The sequence below is a fragment of the Egretta garzetta genome, unplaced genomic scaffold, assembly GCF_000687185.1.
Source record: "Egretta garzetta isolate BGI_Z169 unplaced genomic scaffold, ASM68718v1 scaffold45, whole genome shotgun sequence".
Lineage (NCBI taxonomy): Eukaryota > Metazoa > Chordata > Aves > Pelecaniformes > Ardeidae > Egretta > Egretta garzetta.
In genome coordinates, this window is record NW_009260028.1 from 1726246 (window position 1) to 1739259 (window position 13014).

Consider the following 13014-nt stretch of genomic DNA (forward strand, 5'->3'; position numbering starts at 1 on the left):
TGAAGGCAGCTCTTGTCTAAGGAGTTTGTTAGTGAATGGCAGCATACCTTCAGCTCTATGGACGTCAGTTGGTCCACCTGAATATTCACTGTTGGATCTTGCAGCATGGAATAAATATGTCTGATGTGTGCCAAATCCAGCTAGTCTTACTACTACAGCTACGTACACTAAACAGTCATCTTGGTTTATTTTTCTGTATCCAACATTCAAATTTTAGATGCAGTTTTTTAATCCTTGGATGTATTTTAAACTCTCAGATCTTCAGCAATGAAAAATCAATTAAGAATAATATCTTACCCAGTTAATAATAATAATAATAATAATAATAATAATAATAAATAAGAACTCAATAAATTGGTTCTCTTCTTACACCTCCTATAGGAACTGAAATCTGTCTATATGCACTAAATTACTTTGGAGTACTAAGTGCTCCTGACTAGATTCCCCATTTTCCTCTAAGATCTCTAGGTAGCATTGCAAAAGTTCTTAAAAAGAAGAGGGAAAGAAAGGCGCTAACCTTTCACTTTCAACTAAGATTTTTTCCTTAGGGAAACTGATCACTACAGAATGAACATTTATCTGTTCAGCTGCTACCATCTGGCCCTTCTTCCCTCTAACATCTAAGTCATTATGCAAGAAATATTTGCCAATTTTCATTTTCTCGGAAATTTTTACTGTCGCTACCAGTCTTAGTAGTAGGAGGAGTCTGGCATAATGCCTGAAGCTGGAAAAAAACCAACAAAAGAGAATTCTGCTTTGCAGAGATTTTAGTATTTTAAAATTATGGTTTTTAAAACAAATTACGAAGGATCATATGGATAGCATTCTAGTGACTTCAGTTGCTAATCATATTGGCATATATGAAACACTACATTCTCTCTGAACACACTTGTATGATAGTTAATCTGATGTAGAGAAAGGAAAGCATATAAAATGAAAATACTAATTATTTTTTGAAGAACTGTTTCTTAGAATTACTACTTAAATGTAAAATCAGAACTATTTTTTCCTACAAGGAAATGAGTCCTTATTTAGCAGGACCTGTGCTTTTTCTGGACTCTCCACAAAATATTTGCTTTCCTCAAGCTGTCTAAATCTTCATCAAAATGTTTACAAATCTCTTTAGAATAATGGTGTCTTAAACATAATAAAATAAACACTGTCATTGCTTAATTTACTGTCGAAGTACATGGAAAAGACAAAGACAATGATGTACTCCCCCCCTCAAAAGACCTAAACAAAAAAAGATCTTGCTTCTTGGTAATTTGCTTCTGTCTGAAGTTGATTCCTCACCTCTACATGTTCTCACCACTGTACTCGTTGCTGATGCTATACCAGTGACAGAAAATGTAAAGAAAGTTCAAAATCAATATCTGAAAACAATGTAAAATATTACAGACACAATAATGTGTAACAGTATTTTGGCTGGAAAAAAATTATTTTCTAACTTCAGCAACCCCTCCAATAACTTTATACTTTAGGAAAGTTTCCTGAAATCCATTTGGCACCTCTAGAAAGTACCCATAGTGCCTTTCTTTCTGAGGTTGCCACAAAGACCTTGCAGGAAATTGGAGCCAAATAAATTATGAAGAACAGTTTTCTACCATTGCAACACTAAATGCATTAAGCAAGCTGATCCTAAAAAAAGCAAAAATATCTAAACTCTTAATGTCTGAAAGTCAAACATCATTCAGTGCTTTATTTAAAAGAAAAAAATAGTTATTCACTCAATGATCTTTACATGAAGCTTATTTAGTTACTTACATCACAAATTGTTCACTTAACAACTAGCTGTTTGTGAGATGCCTGTAGTGCAAGCCTCATCCATACCAAATCAATCAAATTCTACTAGCTTTGTGTGAATAAGAAAGATTGTCACTTATCTCTGTTGACGGAAAATTTCCCATTTGATCTCAGTTCTTTTTGAACATGTTGTAATCTACTTGTGATATTGAACTGCAGAGAAAGATTTGTAGAAACCAAACATCTCTAAGTCTCCTTCAGCATTGAAGTAGTTGAAGGACGTGTTTTTTAAACACTTTCTTCAGATGGCATCTGCTTTTGCATTTCTTCATAGAGGAATGATTTACTGAAATCAACACATGGTGGGCAAGAGCTTTTTTTTTTTTTTTTCCTTCCTGTATTTTTAGGAAAATGTGATATCTCTGTTAAAGTGACAAGATAAAGAGTAAATATATTACTGATTTGAATCTAACCAGCATGGATTAATACACTCATAGAGGCTTGAAGGATTAGCTTCCTACTGTACTGTGGGATCCAGCAGTACCTAATCACCACTGGTTTCCACACTAGCCTCAGTACCCTGCCATTTCTTCAGCAATTATATTTACCATCTGCCCCAACTGGGCTGTTCCACTACATGTAACAGGTTCTGCACCAAACTGGCCTGCTTTGAAGAGCTCCAACACACCTCTGATTGCCAGCAAGTCCATCTGTAATGAGTTCGCTGGCACTCCTGGCAGCCCTGGTCATGCTGAGCGATGGGTAGACTACTTATTGCCTGAAGAGCACCTCTCTTAACCAGCCCTTTCAATTGCTTTATGTAGTCCTGACAGCACCACAGTTCCTACTGACTGAAGTTGAGAGTTCTCAAGTGGTTTCAAGGTAAGACTCCCAAGGTGAATAGTAGATCAAAAGTTGAAAAGTTTATAACTCGTGAGCTATCAAGAATAAGTGCAATACTCAGCAAGAACCAAGGAAATAATGAAGTTTGGCCTTAACTTGCCAAACAGAAAAGCCAGTCACACTTTCATGCTTGAATTCTTCTTCTTTCATTTTCATTTTACTTCATATTTTCAAACAGTCAAGGACAGTAGGAAAAGTGGCAAAAAGATGGTTAATATTTATACTTCTCTTAAAAATCTCTCCCTTTTAATAAAACAAACTGGGTAAAACAAAAATTTAAAATGCAAAACCAAGTCACTATTTATTCAAACAATGCAATTTGGAGAAACTATTCCATTATCCATTGTGGATTTTAGCAAATCTACCACTCCCCTGGTTCTTCTTTCTTGTATAAAGATGTAGGAAAAAAATCCCCACATATATATATTGGTTGGCTAGTCCTGCCAACCTTTATCAATATCTTCACTCTACAAGCAAATTTCAGATTTATTAAGTTATGCTGCTTCAGAAGCTACAGGAACTGATATTTTATATTTGCCTACTTGTAGGAAACTGTACAGAAAATTTATACTTTGAGTGCATGAACATTCAGGACACATAAAAATGAGTAAGTCTGCTTTTTGCCTTGTATTTGTGTTTTAATTGAGAATCAAAGCCAAGCTGGGAAAACATATCGTTGTTTATACAACCACTCAGCTTGACAGGGCAGATGGAAAATTGGGCTAAAAATAGATAGAACTGTAAAGCAGTTCTTGCTGGGTGAATTTCAAATACAGACATAAGTTAGAGGTATATGCAACCACATAACACACAGAGGACCACTGGCTAACAAATACACAGCTTGAACAGGAAAATTTAATGGCAAGTTTCAAACAAGTGGAAGTGATAAAAAAAGGAATGACAGTCTGTATGCTTGATTTCTTGCTGAGTAAAACTTCAAGATACATTAATAAAGATGCAGTTTATATGAATCATCTCTTAAATACGTCATTTTTTTTCCTAAGTGGCACATTAAAAAAGTTTAGAAGGGGAGAGAATAAATATTAAATACTTGGAATACAAAAATTCTCTTGTTACTTACGGAATTTTTGTTCCAGTCGTATGCTTGGTGAACTACTCCTTCTTTTGTTCAATTAATGAGGCATCCTAGAGGTTTCTGGATAGAAAAACTGACCTTGGGCACTCTATGTTTTGCTCTGCAACAGAAGAGATATCCTTTACTGTCCAGACCTTTTTCAGGAAATTCACTTGGAAATAATATGAATTGAAATAATCAAAGCTTGGAGATGACAAACATGTGGCTCATTTTAGCCAGAAAGCAAACTGTGAAAGGAAGCACTTCACAGACAGATAACAGGTATTTTTCTGGGAACATCTACTTCACACCTACACTCAACACATGCCACAAATTACTTCCCAACATCGTTTAACACACTTTAAACTGACCTTAAAATTCGCAACGAAAACCACATCTACAGCATTTCCAAGGAAGGTGAAGGTCATCCTAATGACCTAGATTTCTGAAATATCAGGAAATGACACTATTTAATTGCAAAGTATCTGTCACTGTCTGTAAACCAAAGTGACAATCTCTGAAAAGAGAGATGAAGAATGGACACTGTGATTTATTGATATTATATATAGAGGTATACACACACACCCACCCCTTAACTAACGTCTCTTACATCCTACGTAGTTGCTCACTTTCCAGGTTTTGACTTCATGTAACCACTCCCAAGTCCAAGATTACAGTGACAGAGAGCTATCAAGTTGTCTGAAAGTTTTTTGCCCACATTTCAGTGTGGAGTTGAGTGGGCATTAAATAAGATTGACAACAGGTTGTCTAAGGAAGTTAATAATGAAAATCCTGAAATAGCTGTTAACTCATAAGAGGACCCTGCTTGTATGAAGACAGAGAAAGCCCTTAGATCCTTCCAGCGGTGGTTTTCTGTGTATTACAGCAGGTGATATGAAAAAGAAGGATCAAATCCTCTGATGGCTGACAGATAGAATAGAAAGGTGTGGGGTTTTTTTCCTAATTTACTGGTAAACTACTGAATACATAAAATAAAACATCAATTATCTGGTATCATCAGTGATCCTTTGTATATTTATAGGAAATACATAACAATATGAATTTATTTGCTTGACTTAACAATTCCCTTTTGCCCCAGCCAGCTTCATCTTATTTCCTGTATGCCAGATAATTGTTTAAAATGGCCACCACTAGTAATATGTTGTCAAGTCACAAGCTCACACCCATCTGGTCAGATGTGACGATACAGGGGTCCTCACAACAGAACAGAAAAGAATCTGAAAGTAGCAGGAGCTCCTTACTATTAAAAGTACTAAACAACTGTATTCAGAAAATTAAAAAGAGTTAAGTAAATAATGCATGGACTACAAAATGTGTTACAACTTTTTGTGACCTTCATGTAGAGAAGCTACACAGTCAGCTACTTTCTTACCTATCTTTTCTCTGTTGTCTTTTCAGACAGAGGTGAACATTCAAACATCATAACCAAAGCAGACAGACATATCATAACTGCCACATCAGTTCGCTATGTGAATAGAAACATTTCTTCTGGGTAATTTTCATAATAATAATTATTAAATCAGTCCCAAAATAAAGTGAATTTCCCAAATCAAGCAGGTACACAGGCTACAACAATACTGATGCTTCAAAGATATTTAAGTGTGGACTAAATTTCTTTTGAATAAATAGGCTATAAATAAATTTCTTAAAAAATTTCCCTATATGTAAGCAGAATCTGATAAAAACAGTATTTAACAAAAATATATTAAAATTGATAGTAAATAAAATTTAAAAAGACAAGAGGACACATTAAATACAAAAGTTGAAAATTGTAATTAATAAAAGGATTAAAGAAATGTTCAGGTTTATAACAATGAAAAATATTAGGAGCATTAGCTCTTGTTCTTCTGAATAGAAAACACTTGGGAATACCTTGGGTTCTGAAAATCATTATTTTACTGCAAGCTTTTTTTTTTCATAACCATTGTTTATGAGACTGTTGTACTTTCACTGAATCATTTCAGACACTCTCAGAACATAATCATGCTTATAAGGCAAACTCTCTATTTCTAGTCATATTTCATTAAGTAGGAAGAAATCTGTTAAACCAGTAGCAGGAAAGAACAGTGATGCCTTCATTAGAATACTATTAAAAACATTGAGGGAATTTAATTGAAATATATCATGTATCACTGGAATTTAAGATATGATTCTGGCTCTTAATTCTTAAAATATGTTTAAATTGTTGGGTTTTTTTTTTTATGCTTAGTGTGTAGATAATAATGCTATGTTAATAAATGTTGAAGACAGCAACAAATCATTCTTCTGTGTCCTGAAAAAGAATAGTCAGTTCTGACAGGTATTTTAAAGAATATGAGTGTGGTGGGTTGACCTTGGCTGAACGCCAGGTGCCACCAAGCCAGTCTATCACTCCCCTCTTCAGCAGCACAGGCAGGGAGACAATGAGATGGAAAAAAAAGAAAACTTGTGAGTCAAGATAAAGGCAGTTTAATAAAAAAAAAAAAAAAAAAAAAAAGAAAAAAGAGCAAAGGCTGTGTGCGGGAGCAACTGTAATCTTGGACTTGGGAGTGGTTACATGAAGTCAAAACCTGGAAAGTGACCAACTACGTAGGATGTAAGAGACTCGAACATCAAGCCTGACATTTTCATCTTCATTACCTGACATAAATAAAATGGAATCAGAAAAAAAGTAAAAGGTTTCCAAGCTTTTCAGTGTTTCATTGAAAAGAGTTCTTACAATTGCTTTATCTCCTTTGATTGCCACAGTTTTGATATTTATCTTTCAAATCTTTGACACAGTGCACAGTGAATAAAAGCTATAAAACAGGCTTCAGCTTACATCCTATGTTTTCAAATGCCTTTTACTATATAGATCTCCCTGCTAAATAATTGTATAATATCTGGTATTTAAGAACTTCAACAGCCTGTCCCCTACTTTCATCCACCCTTTTACAGTGACCATATCGTTCCTGGTCTCCAGGGTCTTCACCGATTTCCACCATCTTTCTAGGTATAGTTCAAGATACTAATTCTATAGTCCAAGTACCTCCTTTTCTGTGGACAACTGCTAAATCAAAAACTTCATCTCTTCTACAGTAGCAAAGATATACTGAAATATGTAACCCAAGGTGCATTTTACATCAACAGGAGGAAACTCCCAGAATACTGGTCATTTTTAGTAAGACATCCTCAGGTCAGAATAAACTTTCCTCTTTGATCTCAGTTTACAAACATCTTGACCAGCACAGTATCCATGGAAGTGGATAAGTACCTTCTCTCTCAGACTTTTCAAAGAGGCAATTTAAGAAGACATTGAAAACCTAAATTTACTGAATATCTTTGTGTCCTAATGTTTAAATGGTAAAAAGAAAACTGTATTCCCGAGTCAAAATGAGTGAAAAGAGAGCAGAAATCAACTTAGACCCTCTTAAAAATACTGTACTCAGAAAACAGAATAATTTTCTTCTTTTTTTCATAGCAGCACAAAGCACAGAAAATGCAAAAAAGATTATATTTGCATATACAGATGGTAGAAAGCTTGCATTGAAAACTAAGGGAAGGGGTATACAATGGGTTAATTTTAATTATGAAATGATTCATGATTCTGGATAAGTCTGGATAAGTAACAGAGTAGAAAATAGATGTTAGAACACCTTCTGAAATAAGGACAACTACGTGACATTTTCAGTGTGTGTGACATTTCAGTTCACACCGTTGGAAACCTCCTCTCTTGCAAATGTTTCTGTTCTCCAGACTTAAACTTCACCTTCTGCTGCTATTTACCTCCTCTCCCCTGCCCCCCCCCCCCCTTTTCTCTGCACTGTAAAAGGCAGGGGCTGAAAGGGATGCAATTAAAAAAGTGATCTTTTAAGAGATGACATTGAGTGTTCTGGAAGAAGCAGAAAGAATGAGGGAAATAGAGGTTCAGGGGAAAGGGATGAAGAGGGGGAGAAATTTAGTATGGTGACAAAGCTAGAGTCATGACCTGAGTAGAACAACAAAAATATGTGTATGAAAGAGAAGGGGGGAAGGAGAAGGCAGCCATAACTCAAATGAAGATTACTGAGGTGGGCAGAAGGTAGAATATCTTTAAATGAGAAGAAAGGAGATTTTTTTTTTTTTTTTTAAACAGCAGGATACAAGACATAAGACAGAGAACTGCGTAGGATCAAGACAATCAACAATGGGAAGAGAGAATGAATGGTGTGGGGAGATGGAGGGAAAAACAAAAAGGAGGGGATCACAGATTTGCAAAGGCAGAAGAATATTGTAAAAAAAACAAGAAGCAAGTGAAAAATGGGCAAGACAGAACATACATGCATTCATTTTTATGCTACTATGAATAGAACTGGCTAACATTATCTCAGAGATTATTGGTGTTAAGAAAGTATGAGAGAAAGGTCTGCTGTCTTCCAGATTCATGTCTTTTAAAGAAAATAATAGCTTGCTGCAGAGGCCAATTCTAAAAGGTTTATTTCTATAAAACCAATACATTGACTTTATTGACCATAGTATCCCAGCCACTTTACTAGTAATGCAGGAATGTAAAGCTGTAAACCTGTGTTAAGCAGTCGGGTTTACAACTTCTCTAGCAGACAGGTAGCTCAGAACAGATGGTGTATAACAGGAAATTTCTTGTTTTGTATGTGCTTCTTTACCCTGACACCTTTTCATGTGGGTGTCAGACAAAACATAAATCATCTCTGTATAAAATTCAAAGCCGGAAACTCCATGTCTTTGTACCCCAAATTACCCATATTATTTTAAAGCTGACCTTTTGAGATGAGCAGCATCATGAATAAAACAGGGTTCATCTCATCCTGTGGTGAAGTACTGCACAGATAAGTAAGACTTTGACTATATCTGCTCAGATTTTATTTAGTAGAGGATGCTGGTATGCCTTGAGAAAACAAATCAAGCATGGATGATTGTTTTGGGGACAGTTTACACAAAAGCTCTGGCCTATGTCTGCCCTGCTCTAACACACTAGCTGCAAACAGGAAAGAAACAGAGAAATACAGCTGAACTGTTAACAGGTTTCTTATCCTTGTGACATATTTAGGGGACAAGATGGGTCCAGGAGGTAATAGTACCCCGTGTAATAACTACTAATTGACTTTAGATATGGAGCAAGTCAAAGAGATTAGCCCAGGGTGACCAGTGATATCAATCATTTAAGTTAGAAAGCAATAGTAAAGATGATAACACCATGGGGAAAACATCTATGCCCAGGAGTCTGACATGATACAAGAACCTAAGCCTTTGGAGAGATGTCAATGCATACAGCCTGGGCCACCAGGCAAGGCCTGGCACATGAAGGGCCAGCAGTGAGTGCTCCCTTTCCTTGGGTCCACGGCCTAAGTCATAGCTGGACCACAGAGGACCACACTAGTTTCAGTGTACACTCAATACATGACATGCAAGCACGTTGCAAGATAAAAATCACTATCTACCTGATTTGCCCATCCCTCTTCATAACTACATTAAAAACATTATGTCTCTGAGTGGTATGGCTCTGTCTTTGTGGCTAGCTCACCGTAAGTCCCCATGTCATGTCTGTATGTGAAACAAAGAACAGGTGATAAATGACAGAGAATCCCAGATGTCTCGCTTTATTACGACAATTTTAAAAGTATAAAATGCAGCAGATTTCTATAGTTTAAATATATACTTGTAATAAAAATACATTTTACCACAGCAGTGTGAAAAAACCTTTTCCATCACATCAGGGAATATGTTATTTATTTGCTGCACCAACATTAGTTTTTTGATGCTGAGCTCAACCAGTTTGATGTCAAGCCTCTTTGATCCATGCAACTCCTATTTACAGAAGTGCCCAGAAGTAATAAAATCAGCTTCAAAAGTAATTTCAGAATAATTTTCCAAACAAAGTAAAATAAAAAAAGATTATAAAGGGCAAGCTTGGTCTGAAAGGTAATTATTCACCAAAGTCTCTTAGAGTGAGATAAGTTTCTTCTATATTAATAGGCTACATGCAGCAGTGGTCAAAGGGTAGAAGGAGAGATTTTATTGTTACTGTTTTTTAATGCATAAACTGTGAAATTTGACTTCAGAGAAACTTGAGATGACTTATTTCCAGTGACTTCTATAAAAGCTTGAAAAAAGGTGACAAAGTATTAATGATGATCCAAGATTATAATATTTCAGGAAGATGTAGTGTGACCACAACTGGCAAATGTGTCTCCAAGGTGGTTCTTTATAGCTTCAAATAAAGAAAGAATGGATAAAATACTAATAATAACCCCCAAATACATTTACCAAAAGATCACAAACATCTGACAATAAAAAAAAAACTGACCAGGTATTACAGGAAATAGCTGGCATCCAATTACCTTGAATAATATGATCTTAAATAGGTTTAACAAGACAAAGAAAATGATGAGATTTGGAAGAAAACACCACAGAGAATTAAGGCAGTAAGACTTTTTTTTTTTCTAGAAAAACTTAAGGAATTAAGGGGAAAATAGAACAAAAAAACCCAAACATCTTACACCAAAGAGATTTTGCTATATTAGAAGGAAAAGACAGACTTTAGAACCAAACAGAAAAGAAACAAAAACTGGCAACATCTGATTTATAAAGACTTTAAGTGCTTGAACTGTTGTGGCAACAGCCTCCTACATATGTCCTAGGCTACAACAAACAGCACCTCTGAAGGATAACCCATTATCTAAATTTAGAAACACAAGACTTAAGACTCTTAAACCATGATGAGACTGAACTGGGTTTAAAAATGAGTGTCACCTACTTTTCCAGTTTGGGTATTGCTTAATTCCAAATGAAAAAGTACATCTGCAACATTTTGTGAACATGAAGTTTCTCTTCATGTGAAGAAATAAATAATGCAAAAATATCACTGCTACAAATATAATCATTGATATGAACAAAGAGAGTGCACAGATAGTAGAATATGAGCAACATAATCTGTCCAAACATACACAGTAATTATAGACAGGTCAAAGTCGTTTTCAGTACAACTGGAGCTTGCACTGATTTAGCTGAGTTATGTTAGCATTCAGCGTAATTTCCACACTCAGTGAACAGCGCGCTGCCTAAAAATAATCTATTATAAGAGTGGCAATGCCCACCCTCTGTTTATTTAATTTCATTTATTAAATAAAGGGAATGGTAAAAATCTTTATGTATCTTGCAGTTGGAATATTTATCTCATTACTGAAAGCCTACTTAAATTCTACATTTTAATATGGGTTATTGCAATAGTTTTCCAAATGCTTCATGGATCTACTTTTTGCTAAAGAACTCCCAGTATTTAAAACTATTTACAGTCCTGTTCAGCCTCTGCCAGTATATTGAAGTCTGTGTCAGAGGCTATTCTTGAGGCCTCCACGTTAACCTGGAATTGATGAAACCAAACCACATGTATTAGTGCATAGCTTTTCATAAATGGAATGACTATAGCACTTGGGAACACAAACAGAAGAGTCTGATGATACCAAATGTGCATTTGATTTGAAGCAGGCAAGGATCTCAGTATATTTTTATAGCAATCTGTGGTGAATTATTTGCACATATCATTCTTTTAAAGATTACAAGAAAAGATTAGTTAGTGACAAGAAATGTATGGATAAGACTCTACACATACAAAGAAATGGAAGATTTATACAATTTTTAACATATCCTAGTCAGTTTAGTATGAAGAGATACAAGTTTGATTGTCGTTGCAAAGAAAGTCCACTGTTTTAGGACGGTGCTTCTAAAATTTAGTAAACCCAGGAAAAAAATCCCAAATAATACTAAAAAAAGTATGGCAGTTTTTATATCATTGCGATTTAAAGTGGGTTTTTTACTAGACAATCCTTCCACTAACAAAACCAATGTGGTTTCAGGAAACGAGAGTATGACAGAAGGTGATATGTATTAACAACTGTTATTAGAATAGGATTAGACCAGAAGTGATTAGGCAAGCATACCAAATTAGTGATATACAGTCTTTTTCTCTGTGTAATTACACAATACAACCAATAACGAGGTCACAGAGTACTGACATATTCCATGATATATCAATTCAATAGCAGATAAAAGTAGAACAAGGAAATTCCACAATCACTTTCTAAATAAACACCGTGTGTGTCCTATATAAAACACAATCACTCAAGCTGTTGGATAATGAGATTTATATGGATCTACTATGCCTCAAATCTTTAGCTAGTATTAGGTGTTTACAAATTATCTGGGACTACAGTACAAAGTAAAAAAAAAGGTACTGAGAAGAAGATGAGTTGATAGAAGCTTCCCAAGGAGAGCTGGTAAATATGATGTCTGAGGAAATGTAGAGAAGATGCTCAAGCAAAAGAAGCAGCAATCAGAAGGAAGATGTCTTCTGTCTGTAGACTGAGGGTAGCTACCTAATTATGGTTTTTGTTTTGAAATATTCTTTTTCTAAATTATTGATATTCCTTTTTACAACTCTTACTGCACTGGGAGGGATAGGATTGCATGTTCTGACACAGCTGGGAAAGACAACCATAGAGTCATTCAAGTTGGAAAAGGTCTTTAAGATCATCAAATCTACCTGTCAACCCAACATCACCATGCCTACTAAACCATGTCCCAAACTGCCATGTGTACATGTTTTTTGAACACCTCCAGGGATGGTAAATCCACCACCTATCAGGCAGCCTGTTCCAATGCTTGACCACTTTCAGTGAAGAAATTTTTCCTAATATCCAATCCAAACCTCCCCTGATGCAACTTGAGGCCATTTCCTCTTATCCTGTCACCTGTTACTTGGCAGAAGAGACCAACACCCACCTCACTACAACCATCTTTCAGTTGTAGGTGATAAGGTCTCCCCTCAGCCTCTTCTACAGACTAAACCACCCCAGTTCCCTCAGCTACTCCTTGTAAGACTTGTGCTCCAGATCCCTCACCAGCTTTGTTGCCCTTTTCTGGACATGCTCCAGCACCTCAATGGCCTTTTTCTAATGAGGGACCCAAAACTGAACACAGTATTTGAGGTGCAGCCTCACCAGTGCCAAGTATAAGGGGATGATCACTTCCCTAGTCCTGCTAGCTACACTATTCCTGATAAAATCCAGGATGCAATTGGATGCCTTGGCCTCCTGGGCACACTTCTGACTCATATTCAGCCGGCTGTCAAACAGTACCCTGTAAGGGACTAGAAGCTTGTCTCAACATTGGTGGCAGGCAAGCTTAACCACCAAAGCCTAATCGCCACGGCAACTGAGTGGGGCAGTTTCAGCCCATTGGGTCCCACCCCACAGGAATGTGTGGCCTGTTGTCTTGGAATACACATCCTCTGCGCATGC